General features: G+C 41.5%; 1 non-coding gene across 1 annotated transcript; it reads left to right on the forward strand.

Annotated features, from left to right (window-relative positions):
• Positions 1–16,038: 16,038 nt before the first annotated feature.
• Positions 16,039–16,145, forward strand: LOC131250318 (small nucleolar RNA R71). Its single transcript, XR_009173241.1, has one exon. It is a non-coding gene; the product is annotated as a small nucleolar RNA R71 (small nucleolar RNA).
• Positions 16,146–16,914: the final 769 nt, after the last annotated feature.

Genomic DNA, 16,914 nt, shown 5'->3' on the forward strand with positions numbered 1-16,914 from the left:
TTTCTATCTTAAAAGCCTACAAAATAGGAAAGTTAGTTTCTAAAAAAATCTATAAGTAGAAAATTTCTAAAAATAAATTAGGAAACAAAGTTAGATTCTAAAAGAGTTAGAATTAGAAAGTTACTAAAAATAAAAATAGAAAGTTAGTTTCTAAAAATAAAATAAAGGAAAGATGAGTTAGTTTCTAAAATTAGAAAGAATTTCTAAAAGAGGAAATACTAACCTAGTTTCTAAAAACAAAAGAGGAAAGTTTCTAAAAATAAACTATTTCCTAAAAATAGAAAAAGTAGAGGAATTAGAAAGGGATTACCAATTTACAAGTTTATGTCAGGATCCTACAAAACAGGAAAACAGGTTAGTTTCTAAAAATCAGAAAAATCTAAACCTAAAGTTAGAAAAATCCTAATTTTAAACTAATCCTAAAACTAGTTAATTTCAGAAAAATGTAACCGTCAATCCCCGGCAACGGTGCCAAAAACTTGTTCACTCCCCAAGTATAGGGTTGTGATGTAGTAATAAACTCGGTGAGACCGAGGTCGAATCCCAAGGGACTGAAACCTGTACGTTATCTGAAACTAGGTAGAAATAGAACTAGCCTAAGATGAAATCTAAATCAAATATAAATTGATGAATAATGGTGAAATACTCATTTAAAACTTAAGGAATTCAGAAGAAGGAAACTAGGGATTCAGAGGATCCACTTGTAGAGATCAGGGAGATCTTATGCCTGCATCAAGAATCATGGAAATCGAATAAAACTTCCTCTGATATAATTTTAAAGAGATGAAAAGTATATGAATTAGAATGGATTCCATCACCAAACCATGCTTAGGAGACAAAGTCAACAACAGAATTAAACTAATTACCAACCAATCAGATGATTATAAAGGTTAGGAAGGATACTGCCATCCAACCATGCCCAGGAGACAATGGCGAACAACAGGGCTTCCTGACATCATAATCAAAATAAGGAAAAAGAAATACTTAAAGCCATTACAAACCCATTGTAATTTCAGTCACAACAGGCCATTAAAAACTAAAAATATTCCCATAATACAATTAAATCAAAAATTCCTTCAATCTAAACAAAAGGCACACGCATAAATTTTCCCATCACTCTACAAGCTTCACCTCTTAGCCCTGGCTAAGAGGTTTAGCCAACCATAGACATGATTAGCAAATCTCTAAAAAAAGAAAAACATACAATCAAAGCAAAAGGAAAAAAATACTCCGTAAGAAAAACTGCCCCGTGTTCCCAGCCTCCCCTCCTGCTACGTCACGCTTCACGTCTCCCCCCTCCCTCGGAATTCAATTCTCTGTTTTATAACTGAGAAGGACGGTGCATGTGTGTAAATCATTATGCAGCAATGTCTTGTGTATCACAACAGAGCTTCTTTCAGATGAAGAGCTCGTCCACCTTGGAGTTCGTCTCTTCATTTAACAGGTCGGGTCTAAGACGATTTTATCTGGGCTTCCTGATGGACGGTGTGGATCGGAGAGATGGCTCATCATGGTGGCCCACAACCGCCCACAAAATGCGGACAGCTTCCGGTTTCCGCGAACAGAGCCGTAGGAAACGGAAATTTTCGTTTTCGTGGCTGAGGTCGGTGGGGTCCACTTAGCAACTTCACACCTCATCAGAGCCGGCCATTGGCTCTGTGGGGTTGATTAAGCACATAATTCCGATTTTGAAGAGGATCTGAGCTTTTGGTGGGCCACCACGTGAATCAACGTCCGGTGAAAGCTCCAGCACTAGCGATCTTATCTGTATGCATGATTGCAAGAAAGGTAGGGGTTTTGGTTAGAATTCTTGTCTGGATATAATGGACAGTCCGGATTGTTCGTCCGATCACGATAAAGAAGGTCGTATGGCCCATGGTGATCGGTCATCCGTTACGCACGTATGTGCGTATGGAGTTACGCTGGGATGCTTAGACGGCCCCTGATCATCTCTAGAGAAGAGATCCACTCCGTCCAATAGACTCATGTCGAAAAACCGTTTGACCATGGGTGTTTTTGTATTGGATTCGGTGTGACCCACCGAGTTTTCAGTAAACCATCCGAATTGTGTTTGCACGGTGAAAAATCGATCATGTTGCTCTCTTCAAATTCTCTCTCCTAGGTCCGCATTATCTGCGCTGTTGGAGTCTACTGAATGGTCCAGATCGGCCTGAAGACCTCAGATGGTGGCCCACTACAAGATCACAGCTGCCCATTTTATGAAACAGAACCTTCTCTGTTGCGTGCAGCTGTTTGACCGCTCGTGTTAGTTCAGTGCACAGCGCGTGCACAGTCGCCTGTGCACTCCTGGCATGCAAAGTGGGTCCCATATTGATGTATATGTGAAATCTGATCCATCCATCTGTTGTCCCATCTCAGTTAAGCGATTGAGACCAAACATGAAGTATATCCAGTTGTTATATGGGCCGTAAATCGACGATTTCTGGGCGGATCTGTCTATTAGACTACTTCCACAAGGATCCAATGGCTAAAATTTGACGTGTATAGTTAATTTATGGTCCTCAGGCCATGTATGAAGTTTCGAGTTGAACGAATGGTGGGAACCCTGTGATCTTGCATTCTGGACAATTTTTTGGGTCACTTGAGCTTCAGTTTCCCGATTTTCTCAGATTTTTGGTGTGTAATTCTATCAATCTTGGTCCCTTGGAGTTCGTCCCTTGCCTTTAGTGTCATCAGAGCGTTAAATCCATGCTTTAAGCTCCCTTTTCAGTCCATGCTCGTAAATACACTCTGCATCACAAACATGATTAAAGTGGGCTGTTAAACGGTATTATGTTTGTAAATCCAAGCAATAACTGGGGTCTAATATGCAATATTTGACCCTCAACAATATTTATGCCGAGAACCCTCTTTACAGTCCCCAAATCTTTTATCTCGAATGTCCTTAATAACTGAGTCTTCAGTACGTTGATTTCAGACATATCATCACAGACGATCAATATATCATCAACATACAATACTAGGATGATGAATTTTTCATAACTTAGTATCTTGTAATAGACATAATGATCGTATTCACTCCGAGCAAATTTCTGACTCACCATGAAAGAATCAAATTTTTTATACCACTGCCTAGGCGACTATTTCAGGCCGTACAATGACCTCATTAACCTACAAACCTTTTTCTCTGCCCCTTTAATTTCATAGCCCTCTGATTGCTTCATGTAGATCTGCTCTTCTAATTCCCTGTACAGGAATGAAGTCTTAACATCTATCTGTTCCAGCTCGAGATTGTATTCGGCAACCAGCGCCAACACGAATTTGATAGACACTTGCTTAACCACTGGCATGAATATCTTTGTGAAGTTGATTCCTTTTCTTTGAGCATAACCCTTCGCTACCAACCTTGCTTTGTATTTATCCTATTTCTTTTTTAATAACCACTTGCATTCGATCACTTTTCGGTCCACTTGAAGCTTCACCAGCTCCCATGTGTGATTTTTGTGTAACGAGTCCATCTCATCGTCCATAGCCGCCTTCCACTTTTCTGCATCAGGCTCATCAAGAGCTTCCTGAATAGTAGATGGGTCCCCCTCATCTGTAACGAGGACGTATGCAATATTAAAGTCGTCCCTATATCTTTCCGGTAACCTTCGATCACGCAGTGGATTCTTTCTCACAGGTGGCTGCTCCACCTGATCCTATAACTCTGTCTTCACATATGTCTTTGCTTGTGTATCATCTGTGTGAATCTGGACGTCTACGATCACCCTTTCTGGTTCCTCTTGCTACTCCTGATCATTCTTGTGAAATATGGAGCTTTCATCGAATATGACGTCACGACTAGTGATGACCTTACGGAATAACTTGTTGTTCACTCCCCAAGTATAGGGTTGTGATGTAGTAATAAACTCGGTGAGACCGAGGTCGAATCCCAAGGGACTGATACCTGTATGTAATCTGAAACTAACTAGAACTAGAACTAGAATGAGATGAAATCTAAATCGAGTGTAATTTGAGGAATAATGATGGAATAATTATTTAAAACTTTAAGAATTCAGGGAAAGGAACTAGGGATTCAGAGGATCCACTTGTAGAGATCAGGGCAGTCTACGCTTGATTCACGAACTCAACTGGACTTTAAGTCCTATCTTCATCAAGTTGGAAGATATATCACTAGAATCGAATCTAAACTATTGTTGATCTAGTTTTCAAGAGACAAGACGGATGTAAATTAGAATGGATTCCATCACAAAACCATGCCCATGAGACAAAGCAAACAACAGAATTAAACCAATTCACAGCCAATCTGAGTGAGGTATGAATGTTAGGAAGGGTTCCGTCATCCAACCATGTCCAAGGGACGATGGTGAACAACAAAGTTTCCTAACTGCATAATCACAATAATGAAAAGGAAATACTCAAAGCCATCGCAGATCTATTGTAATTTCAGTCACAACAAACCATTAAAAACTAAAGGTATTCCTTAAAATCAAACCAATATCAGCATCAGTTTAGTAATGAATCAAAGCCATAGAGTCTTCCCATCATGCCACAAGCTTCACCTCTTAGCCATAGCTAAGAGGTTTAGCCAGCCATAAATGGGCTAGAACTTGAACAAAAACAAAATAATAAAATAAGAACAAACTCTAACTACTACTCCCTCTTGTGCTCACGTCCCCAAAGAATTGAATCCTCCTCAGATCCCCCACCTGTTCTCTTTCTCTTCTTTCTTATAGGTTAGGACGTCCTGGAGAGGGAGTTCCGCACTCCTCTTTACGCAGAAAAGGCTTCCGGCGCCAACTCTGTTTCTCGCAGTAAGCAACGCACAAAAGGCTGCATTTGGACTGAAGATCAGGACGTTGATTGTCCCGATTATTGCATCTTCCAACATGGATAGGGTCAAACCTGGCTGGGGCTTCAATTGGACAGTTCGGATCGCTGATCCGATCACGTTCAGTGGGCCCCATAATGATGTCTTCAGAGAAATCCACTTCGTTTATTGGATTCCTGACGAAAAACTGGTCAGGAAGGGTGAGTTTTTTTTAAATTCGGCATGGCCCATTGTACCAGATCCATTCGCCGTCCATCTTGCTTTTGGACAATCAAAAACGGATCTCCGGGACCTTTTGAAAATTTGCCACCTAGGCATGAGTGATATGGTCCTCGTGAATCTCATGGACGATCCAGATCAGTCATTTGGACCATGATGGTGGCTCACAGAGATCACGCTCCCTCTTTGTTTTCATGCCGCTGGAAACGGAAGTTTTCGTTTTACAAGAGGAGTCGGGTCAGCGCCTGTTGACCGACTTGGTCCATTCTGTGCATAGCGAGTGCACGACTTCTGTGCACTCCACTTTTCTTAAAGTGGGCCCTTCTTGATTTATATGCAAAATCCAATCCATCTATCCATCTTTTCATCTCATTTAATCCGTTGAGATCAAAATTGAAGCACATCCACATAGCATGTGGGCCCCAATTTGATAATTTGTGGGCTGATCTGACTGTTGGGCCATTTTCACAAGGATCCAGGTGCTGAAATTTTACGTGTATGGTTCATTTATGGTCTTCAGGTCATGTATGAAGTTTGGAGTCGATCAAATGGTGAGAACCCTGTGATCTTGCATTATGGACGTATTTCAGGCCTGTTTAAAGTGAGTGGCTGGAATTTCTCTGATCTCCAGTGTGTAAATCCTCTATCTTGGTCCTATGGAGTCCCGTCCAATGCCTTGGTGATGCTTGAGCGTTAAATCCATGCCTTCAACATCCTTTTCAATCCATGCTCGTCAATTCTCCTTGCATCACAAACATGGTTAAAATAGCCCGTTAAAACATTATCATGTTCGTAATTCAGGTAACAACTGGGGTGTAATATGCAATATTTGACCCTCAACACAACCCCCAACCAGTATTTTGCTAGTCCTGAGCAAAGTATGCGAAAAATAAATTGAGAATTACAGGACAATTTCTATAAACTCGAGTGATTTTTGAAAACAATCCAGAACTAGAAGTCTAAGATTCATAGTTGTTGGCATTACCTTCTCCTGGAATCAAGCTCATGGTAAACTTCATAATCAAGTTCAAATATTAATCCATTAATTAAAATAATTCTAAACATTGAGTTCCATGAGTGTATAGTGTAATCTCGGCTTAACACTATTAAGATTCACTTCTCTATTTCAGGATATCATTGGTAAGTAACAAGAGCATTTAGAACACCTAAAAACTAAACGTACCACACAGACCATTCTTTCGTCTTTCAAGTCTCTATTTTTTATTTTTTTTATTTTTTTTATTTATATATAACGTCGAGGGGAATCAGATCTTCACCTATAGGGAGCAAACCTATGGTGAAGACTGTACACCCAACCCTTTTTTTAAAATGGCCCTTATATTGTAAACAATACAAAACGAACAATTTTGATCATAGGAAAACACATTGTGTGGGCCCTAGTTGAAAGACCCGTGTCCTACTCCGTACCATTCCGTTAGCTACCGCGGTCCTTCCGGTCAAATTCGGCAACCTTCGCACCATATTCGATGTTTGCGCACGATCCTAAGCCAGTCCCGCGCACCGACGGCGGCTCGATCCGAAACTTATGTCTTGGTGATCGCGTCGTCGCCCCCGGTTCCAACGCCGTGACTTGCGCACCGAACCGATACCTGTGCCAGATGGGCTCGCGTTTATTCCGAAGAAACACCGCGTTGCGGATTTCGAGGGAATCTCTACACAATTAGTCCCATTAATCAACCATAAATGCAACCATACCTCAAAGTACTACACCCATTCCCTCTTTTTCAAAAGTCCACCATTCTTTCCACCTCACCATTCCTCTTTTTCTCATTTTCAACCACAACCATCTCTCTTCTCCACCAATTTCAAACTAAACCATACCTCTCATCACTCCTTTCTTACAACCATCACTCCACCCATCCCTCCACCCATTATTTCTATCTCTCTCTCTCTCATTCTCTAGCAAATATCCAAATCCCATGAGAAATTTCACACATCCAACACTCCCTCTCAACTTCAAGTGTGGCCCACCCTCTCATCTCTAATCTCAACCATTCATCTTTCATCAACCTCCATTAAAAGTGAAGGTAAGGAGCTAAGGAGTCCAAGGGAGCATGGAGAAGGAAGATAAGGTGGGTGATTTGCCATTATTTTAAACTTTAGGGCCCCCATATGTTGGTGGGACCCAATTAGATGTATGTGATTTAATCTAGAGAGCCCATAATGGCGGGGTTCCTCTATCTCACCGTATATCTCTCTCTCTTTCTTTCTTTGTGATGGTGTAGATCCCACCAATATGTGTTATATCTACCCGTCCATCTACATCAGGCGGTGTGGCCCACTCTATTACAGGTGATGATCCACACCATCCACTGTTTGGATGGGCACAATGCATTTTTTTATATATATGTGTATATATATGTTATATTTTATATAATATAATATATATATATAATATAAAATATATTATGTGTATATGTACATATATTGGTGGGCCACGTCCACGTGGGACCCACCACGAGGCATGTTTTTATCCACAGCGTCCAGCGTCAGTGGACGCTGGACGGGCGAGCCCCCTTGTCTATAAAAAAAAAAAAAGGGAAGGGAGATGTGGGCCACTCATGCAGGCCCCACCTTGATGTTTCTATACAATCCAAACCGTCCATTCTCTTCCTCGGGTCACTTAAGGCGTTGAACCGAAAAATGAGATTGATTTGGTTTTCTGGCGGGCCGTACCATAGGAAACAGTGTTCCTACCCTTGATTGGCTCCCTAATGCTCCTGTACATCTGAAAAAGCTCAATATTGGACTCTATGGGTTGGTATCAAGCCACAGAGACCAATGGATGGAGTGGATCTTACTGAAGCGGGGCCCGTCTATGAAAAACCGTAGAAAATCCATTTAAAAAAAAAAAAAAAAACTAACAGCAGCAGCAACTGCTGCCACTGACGCCAGGCGCAGGCAGCGCCTGCGCTGGACGCTCCTGACGGGCGGACGAGGCAGGGCCTCACGGCCCAATTGCGGGCCCCACCTTGATGCATTTCGATGATCGACACCGTGCATTTGCTGGGTCTCCATGAACCAGCCGTCCACCCCAAAAATCAGCAGTAAATGGAACTTAGGTGGGCCACACCATCTGAAATCATATGAAGACATGTCTAAACATATAAAAGCACTTGGTGGGGCCTACCTGAGTTTTGGATGCAAGTGAAACTTGATTTGGACCCTTAAAATTGTGGGACACACACAATGAATGGGCTGGATTGTGAATCACATCTCGGTGGGCCCCAAAATTAAAAAAAAAACATATATAATAATAAAATTGTTTTTTTTAAAAAGCAGCAGCGCTGCTGCTGCTGAGTGACGAGCGGACGGATTGGCTGGGGGTCACGGCCCCAGCTGTGGGCCCCACCTTGATGCATATCTCCCATCCAAACCGTGCATTTGATGGGTCCCCACAAACCGTACGTCCAACTCAAAAATTAGCCTTTTACGGAACTTAGGTAGGCCACACCATCTAAAATCATGTGAAGACATGCCTAAAACATATAAAATCACTTGGTGGGGCCTACCCAAAAATTGAATGCGGCTGGAACTTGGTCTGAACCCTCAGCCAGGTGGGACTCACACAATGATTGGGCTGGATTTGTGAAACACATTTCAGTGGGCCCCACATCCGCCCCAAGGTCCAATGACCTTATAACAGGTTGGACGCCAAATATCGCCACGGTGGGCTCCCTGCCTACGTGAACCCATCCACGGGTTAGGATGGAAATAAACATCATCGGTGGGCCTTTGGTCCACACCACCCTATCAACGGGGTGTGTGGAAAATAAACAATACAGTGGGCCCTATCCAGGCCCACGTGACTTTATGAATAGATTGGATGAAAATAAACATTATGTTGGGCCTTAATTTAGGTGAAAAATAAACATTATGTTGGGCCTTAATTTGGGTGAAAAATAAACATTATGTTGGACCTTAAGTTGGGTGGAAAATAAACATTATATTGGGCCTTAAGCTGGGTAGAAAATGAGCATTTTGGTGGGCCCCACTTAGGTAAGTATTGTAAACCGCACCCTCTATTAGTGTGGGCTCCATCATAATGTATGTGTTTCATCCAACTGTCCAACTGTTTTGAAGATAATTTAAGGCCCATTTTATGAGGCCCATTGTGATGTATGCAGGCCCATGTGACTAGGACCATGTGGATGCATTTGTGGCCCGTCATTGAGGCCTACCTTGATATATGTATACGAGACCCATGCATGAGGCCCATTTGATGTATTAGAGGCCCAATGGGATGTACATGAGGCCCATTTCATGGTTTATGTGTTGACCCTTATAGCGACAGTGCCTTGGGAGCAATGTTGGTTTGATGTCCACATTGAATGGATAATGTTGGTTAAATGTCCGCATTATAACTATCCCTAAGGCCCACTGATAGGCCCAAAATTATGGTAAGTAGGCCGTCTATGCCCATCTCCATTATACCTAGAACCCATCTCTTATTACATGTTTAATATAGATGCATGATTCATGATCATTCGCACCATATGTATGCCTGATGTGAGGAATGACCGATCATAGCATTTACCTTTGGATAGACTGTTTATGGGCTCCCTGATAGGCGGGGTTGCCTCATATAAGTGCATGGTATATTCAGGACTATTGCATGACTGATAGTATGATTCATGCACTTGCATTTGTGTGATTGTAGTTACGTATGCCCTAGCGACATCAGTGCCATAGCCTCCACAGACACATCGTGGATGGCGGGATTGGATACCGAAAATTTGGTTCTAGGATACGGGCGCCATAGACGTCCTTAGGTGAAAATTTCTAAACCCGATGGTACCAAAGGATGACTCCAATGTCGAGACCGAGTAGATAAATGAGCACACGAGGATCGAATACCAGGAGGACCGCGTCTCCCACCGTGTCGTGGTCGGTTGGAAAGGGGTGTGGCCTTACTCGCCCAAGAGTAAGGGCCAATACTAGGCTGAGTTTGACCAGCTCGTGAATGAGTCCATTATCGACGTGCCGGATAGGTATTGGAAGACTATTGGCCAGGTGGATAGTGAGGTTTCTTAAGCTCACTGGGATTGTGTGGCTAGGAGAGTGGCAGTGCCATTTGGAGTGTACTAAACCCCGGTGATTATCCGAATGAGAACTGCACTAATACATGATGAGGATTGGCATGCTTGAGTTGCATCTAGCATCGCATGGTCGTGTTATGGCCGATAGCATTCATATCTTGCACCGCATAGCCTTGTACGGTGATTGCATTCATGTGCTCATCACCATGATTCCGCATCACTCGACCTTGTATTTTAAGCACGTTTATATTGCGCACACACTTACACCACCCTCTAAGCTTTCCATAAGCTTATGCACGATTGATGCGTGCAGGTGACGCCAGGACGCAGTCGTAGCCATAGTCTCGCTGTAGTTGGAGCGTGCAGCCGAGCTTCCGGAGTTTTGTTTCTTTTATTACATTGTATTTTCCCCTTCCAGTCGCATTGTACTCAAAATGTTTTTGATCATAGTGGATTTTGTGGTGGTGTTCTTGTGCTTATTGTTTGTGAGTTATGCTTTTGTTATGCTCATTATGAATCGGATTAATGATTTGAAACCCTCCTTGTAGTATCCCAGGATCGGAACCTGGTAAATGGGTGTCGGGATCCGAGAATGGGGTTCTACGGAGGCCGTCGGCACCGGATTCGGTGATCGGGAATTTTGTGAGCCCGGTTCAATTTTCTCAGGTTGGTTCCTTTCATGTTTAGTGATTACCAAGTTAATCCTTCAATATCGACTGAAACCTTAATGTGTAAGCGAGATGTGACATGTAAAATTATGATTCAATCAATTTTTAAAACTTCTAATCATGGATTAATAAGTCGCTCTTAACTGTGAAATCTATCAAACAACTAAATCCAAGAGACATAAATCACCAACATCATGTATCTTGTAAGTCTAAATCCAAGATGGTCGTCAAAATCACTTTGAATTCATACGAAATTCTAGAAAAATTTAAAATTTTTCACAATTTCTGCTCAAGACTAAGAAAACATTGATTAGGTAGCCTAATCTCCCACCCCCAACTAAAAATCTACATTGTCCTCAATGTAAAAGATATGCTTGCAATTGACATGAGACAATGAAAGTAAATGAGAAGTGATGGGAAGATTGTACCTAGACGAGGGATTCAAGAAGTTTTTACACAAAGATCTCAGCATAAAAGCAAGTCAGCATAAGAGAGAAACCAACAAAAGAAAACTATCCTAAAACAGTGTAGAAAGCAAATTAACCTAGAACAGCATAAAACAAACTACCCTAGTCCTATGAAAATAGGAAACCTACCTATACCTACATCAGACTAGGAGATCAATCCTGGTAAACAACATCAGTCAGAGGTATGGACATGTCCTCTGAATCAAATTTCTCGACAAATGGCTTTAAGCGATGTCCATTTATTTTAAACTCCTTGCCATTGTCAGGATCTCTTATCTCAACGGCCCCATGAGGATACGCAGTGACCACAATGTAAGGGCCAGTCCAACGAGATCGAAGTTTACCTGGAAAGAGATGTAATCGAGAATTATACAAAAGGACTTTCTGACCAGGTGTGAATGATTTTCGTAGAATACGTTAGTCATGAAACGCCTTCATTCTGTCCTTATAAATTCTCGAGTTCTCATATGCATCGTTCCAGATTTCTTCGAGTTCATTCAACTGAAGTTTGTGTTGCTAGCCAGTGTTGTCCAGATTGAAATTCAATTTTTTGATTGTCCAGTAGGCTCTATGTTCCAACTCCATAAGCAAGTGACAAGCCTTCCCATAGACAAGTCCAAAGAGAGACATTCCAATAGGGGTTTTAAACGCAGTACGGTAAGCCCATAAGGCTACGGTCAGGGTTAACCGTTTTCTTTAAAAAGTGTTTGATCTCCCTATTGGAAATCTCAACTTGCCCACTTGTCTGTGGGTGATATGGGGTGCTCACCTTATGAGAGATATCGTATTTCTTCATTAAACTCTCGAATGGCCTATTACAAAAGTGTGAGCCCCCATCACAAATGATAGCTCGAGACGTTCCGAATCGGGAAAGGATGTTCTCTTTTAGGAATTTAATGACTGTGCGATGGTCATTATTCCAACACAGAATCGCTTCAACCCATTTAGTGACATAGTTTACAGCGAGCAAAATATATAGATTTTCAAAAGATTGAGGGAATGGTCCCATGAAATCAATACCCCAGCAATCAAATGCCTCGATGATAAGAATGGAATTCAATGACATCATATTTCAACGGGACAACATTCTCAATTTCTGACAACGCTCACAAGTTTTGCAAAACTCATGAGTGTCCCTGAACATAGTGGGCCAGTAAAAGCCACACTACAAAATCTTGGCTGTGGTCTTTTTGGCAGAAAAGTGACCACCACAGGCCTGTGAGTGACAAAAGGAGATGATACTCTGATGCTCATTGTCTGGCACACATCTCCTCAGGATTTGGTCTGGGCAATATTTAAACAAATATGGATCATCCCAGAAAAAGTTGCGTACCTTGGTAAAAAATTTCTTCTTATCTTGTGCAATCCAATGTGTCGATATGGAACCTGTGGCAAGATAATTAGTGATATCAGCAAACCAAGGTGAATGGGAGACTCTGAACAGTTGTTCATTAGGGAACATATCATTGATATGGGTCGCCTCAAGGGAATCAGAGATATTAAGGCGAGAAAGGTGATCGGCCACTACGTTCTCTACTCCCTTTTTATCTTTAATTTCTAAATCAAATTCTTGGAGTAGAAGGATCCATCTTATCAGGTGGGGCTTAGAATCATTCTTAGAAAGAAGATACTTGAGTGCCGTATGATCTGTGTATATAATGATCTTGGATCCGATCAGGTAGGACCTAAATTTGTCCAAGGCGAACACTACGACTATGAGTTCCTTTTCCGTAGTCGAGTAGTTCACTTAGGTAGGATTTAGAGTCCTACTCACATAATGAATGACGTAAGGCCTCTTATCTTTTCTTTGACCTAGAACCGCTCCAAGAGCATAATCAGAAGCGTCGCACATAAACTCAAAAGGAAGGCTCCAGTCGGGTGGTTGTATGATGGGCGCACTAGTAAACATGCCCTTAAGCTTAGTGAAAGCTTCCTTACATGGCTTAGTCCACTCGTATGGTGCATCCTTTTGAAGTAGATTACATAAAGGATGAGAGATGAGACTAAAGTCCTTTATGAATCTTCTGTAAAACCCAGCGTGTCCTAAGAAGGATCGCATGTCCCGTATGCTCTTGGGTGGAGGTAAGTTAGAGATAAGATCAATTTTTACCTTATCCACCTCGATTCCTTTGGACGAGATAATATGTCTAAGGACAATTCCCTTATAAACCATGAAATGACACTTCTCCTAATTAAGTACCAAGTTCTTCTCTTCACATCTTTTCAGCACACATTTAAGACTTTCTAAACACTTGCTGAAAGATGAACCGAAAACAGAGAAATCATCCATGAAGACCTCTAGATATTTCCCCACCATGTCAGAAAAGATACTCATCATACATCATTGAAAGGTGGCAGGGGCATTACATAATCTAAATGACATCCTTCTGTAGGCAAAGGTGCCGTAGGGACATGTAAATGTGGTCTTTTCCTGATCCTCAGGGGCGATTTCAATCTGATTGTAGCCCGAATACCCATCAAGGAAACAGTAATAGGAATGACCATCTAGCCTTTCCAAGATTTGATTAATGAAGGGCAAAGGAAAGTGGTCTTTCCTCATGACGGTATTCAGCTTCCTATAGTCAATGCACATTCTCCAACCAGTAGTAACTCTAGTTGGCACGAGTTCATTATTGACATTGACTACGATGGTGATTCTGGACTTCTTAGGAACTACCTGAGTTGGACTCACCCATTAACTATCGGATATGGGGTATATAATACCCACATCCAATAGTTTAAGAACCTCGGCCTTAACCACTTCCCTTATGTTTGGATTTAGTCTACGTTTTGATTGTCGAGCAGTTTTCGCATTATCCTCAAGATATATGCGGTGAGTATAAATCGAGGGGTCGAGTCCCTTGAGGTCCGCTATCGTCCATCCAAGGGCTCCCTTATGCTCAATGAGAGTAGATGTAAGCATACTCTCCTATTCTTTCTCCAGGTGGGCAGAGATCACCACTAGGTATGTCTCATCTTGACCTAAATAGACATATTTAAAATCAGAGGGCAAAAGTTTTAGGTCAAGCTTCGGCCACTTGAGGTTAGACGGTAGAGACACTACATCAGTTTGGGGTAACTCTTCAAATTGTAGCCTCCACCGGTTAACTTCAAGTACCGGTGCAGTATCAAGTAAGACACACGTCTCTCTAATTATGTCATCATCAAAATCATGGGAGTGGGCCAGACACGTATCTAGAGGGTCAGAGGATAAGGTCAGAGGTGTCGTATCTTCCACGAAAGAGTCAAGCATATTAATGTCATGGAAATCGTCATCATCCTCTAAGTTCCTGCCGTTATTGAAAAAGATGTTTGACTTCAATGTCATATTCCTAAAAGACAGTCATGATACCATTCCTGCAATTGATAATTGCGTTTGAAGTGATAAGGAATGGGTGACCAAGAATGACAGGAATCTAAGTGTTCATGTTATTGATGGGTTCGGTGTCCAGGATGATAAAATCTACAGGGTAGTAAAATCTATCAATTTGGACCAACACATCCTCAATTATCCCTCTTGGTACACGAACAGAGCGATCAGCAAGTTGTAGTGTAGTTAGGGTGGGTTTTAATTCACCCAAACCTAACTATTTGTATACCGAGTAGGGAATCAGATTGACGCTTGCTCCTAAGTCAAGAAGTGCGTGATCAATTCGATGGTCCCCGATTACACATGATATGGTTGGGGTACTGGGATCTTTGAATTTCTGTGGCACGTCTTGCTTTAGGATGACACTCACTTTCTCGGTCAAGAAGATCTTCTTTTGAATACTCTGTCGTCGTTTGGTTGTGCATAAGTCTTTCAGGAATTTGGCATATGAAGGTATCTGTTTTACGACATCAAGTAGATGAATGTTGACTTTTACTTATTTCAACACCTCTAGGATATCCTGAGAGTTAGAGAGAGGTTTTAGTGTGACCAACCGTTGGGAAAATAAAGCAACTGGCTTTTCTAGAAGTTTCGGTTCTAATTTTTGTGGGGCATCACTAGATCCATCATTGTTGTCCTCTTTTGGTTCTTGAGGCTTTTCGGGCCTCACCGGAAGGGTTTTATCAATGATCTTCCCACTTCTAAGAGTGATGATGGATTTAGCGTGCTCTATTTGATTTGAAGAGCTGAGATTACTTATCCGTATTGTGGTTTAGGATTGGGGAGCAGTTGTGTAGGAAGCATCCCCTTTTCTATAACCGTCATACGTGAATCCATCTTTTGCATAAAATCTCGCATTGCCTGGGTCAGCTCTTGCATGAAATTTTGAACCGGTTCTTCTTGAGGTTTCCCCTGATTTGGATTTTGATTGAAGAAACTTTAAGGGGTAACAGTTTGTCCATTTCTCCAACTAAAGTTTGGATGATTTTTCTAGCCAGGATTGTACGTATTAGAGGTCGGTCCATTGAAAGGTCTTTGATAATTATTTACGGCATTGGATTGTTCATTCAACACTTCTCGAAAAGCAGGTATCGTAGTACAATTTTCAGTTGTATGAATGTTGCAATCACAAATGCCGCAAACACTTTCATTAACCTTATCCTTCTTTCCTTCCATGGCCTCAACTTTTCTTATGAGCGTAGTTACTTTACATTTGAGATCATCCTCTTCTTTCAAGAGATACAATCCACCTTTCTCCTTTAATTGAGTCGGCCTAGACGTGGTGTTCGATTTTGGGTAATAATCCCATGATTGTGTTTTTTCAGCAAAACCATCAAGGTAATCTCATACCTCGTCGACATTTTTATTAATGCATTCTCCATTACACATTGTCTCGACCATTTGGCGCATAGAAGATGTCAGTCCATCATAGAAAAAAATTGTAATGCGCCACGTTTCAAAGCCGTGTTGTGGGCATGAACTGACCAAATCCTTGAACCTTTCCCAACATTGGTAAAATGTTTCATCCTCGTTTTGGGTGAAGTTCATGATTACTTTTCTAAGGGTAATCGTTTTATGATGTGAAAAAAATTTCTTTATAAATTCCCTCTGCATATCATTCCATGTGCCAATGGATCTAGGACGTAGTGAATGTAACCACGTCTTAGCCTTCTCCTTTAAGGAAAAAGGAAAGAGTTTCAACCTGACTGTGTCCTCAGACACATTTTGAAAATATAAAGTGGCTATGATCTCACTCTTTCAAATGTAAATATGGTTCTTTAGATTCAAGCCCATGGAACTGAGGAAGGAGTTGGATAACCCCTGGCTTGAGGGCATACTTAGCCCCGCTGGTTGTAAATAATCTCGTAAAGTACGAGGCGGAGGTGCTTGATGCACCTCATTCTCATCCTGAATGTCCTCCACCCTGAGTTGAGGTAGAAGAGGTTGGTTCTCAGCCATCACTTCAATTAACTCAGGGAATTTCGAGTAGTGTTTAGTCCTGCGATGGATAGTTAACCCTCAACCAATCCTCATTCAGTCAAGAGACGTCGAGTATTGTCACGGGCCCACTTGGGCATGAAACACTCACAACCCTCAATCAAATTCGAAACCTAATCCTAAGAAAGGAAAAGAAAATCTAGAAAGAAAGAGAGGGTTGGAAAGAAGTTACCAAATTGGAGTCCCTAAGTTAAAGACCTGCAAAAGAAAACAAAACAAGTCAGCTTCTAAAGAGAAGGTCTAAAATTAGAAAATCCTTAAAAAGAAAGATAGAAGTAAACTAGTTTCTAAAAGAAGAAATTCCTAAAAGAAAGTGAAAATTTAAAATAAATTAGGA

Source organism: Magnolia sinica, chromosome 6 (genome assembly GCF_029962835.1).
Source record: "Magnolia sinica isolate HGM2019 chromosome 6, MsV1, whole genome shotgun sequence".
NCBI lineage: Eukaryota > Viridiplantae > Streptophyta > Magnoliopsida > Magnoliales > Magnoliaceae > Magnolia > Magnolia sinica.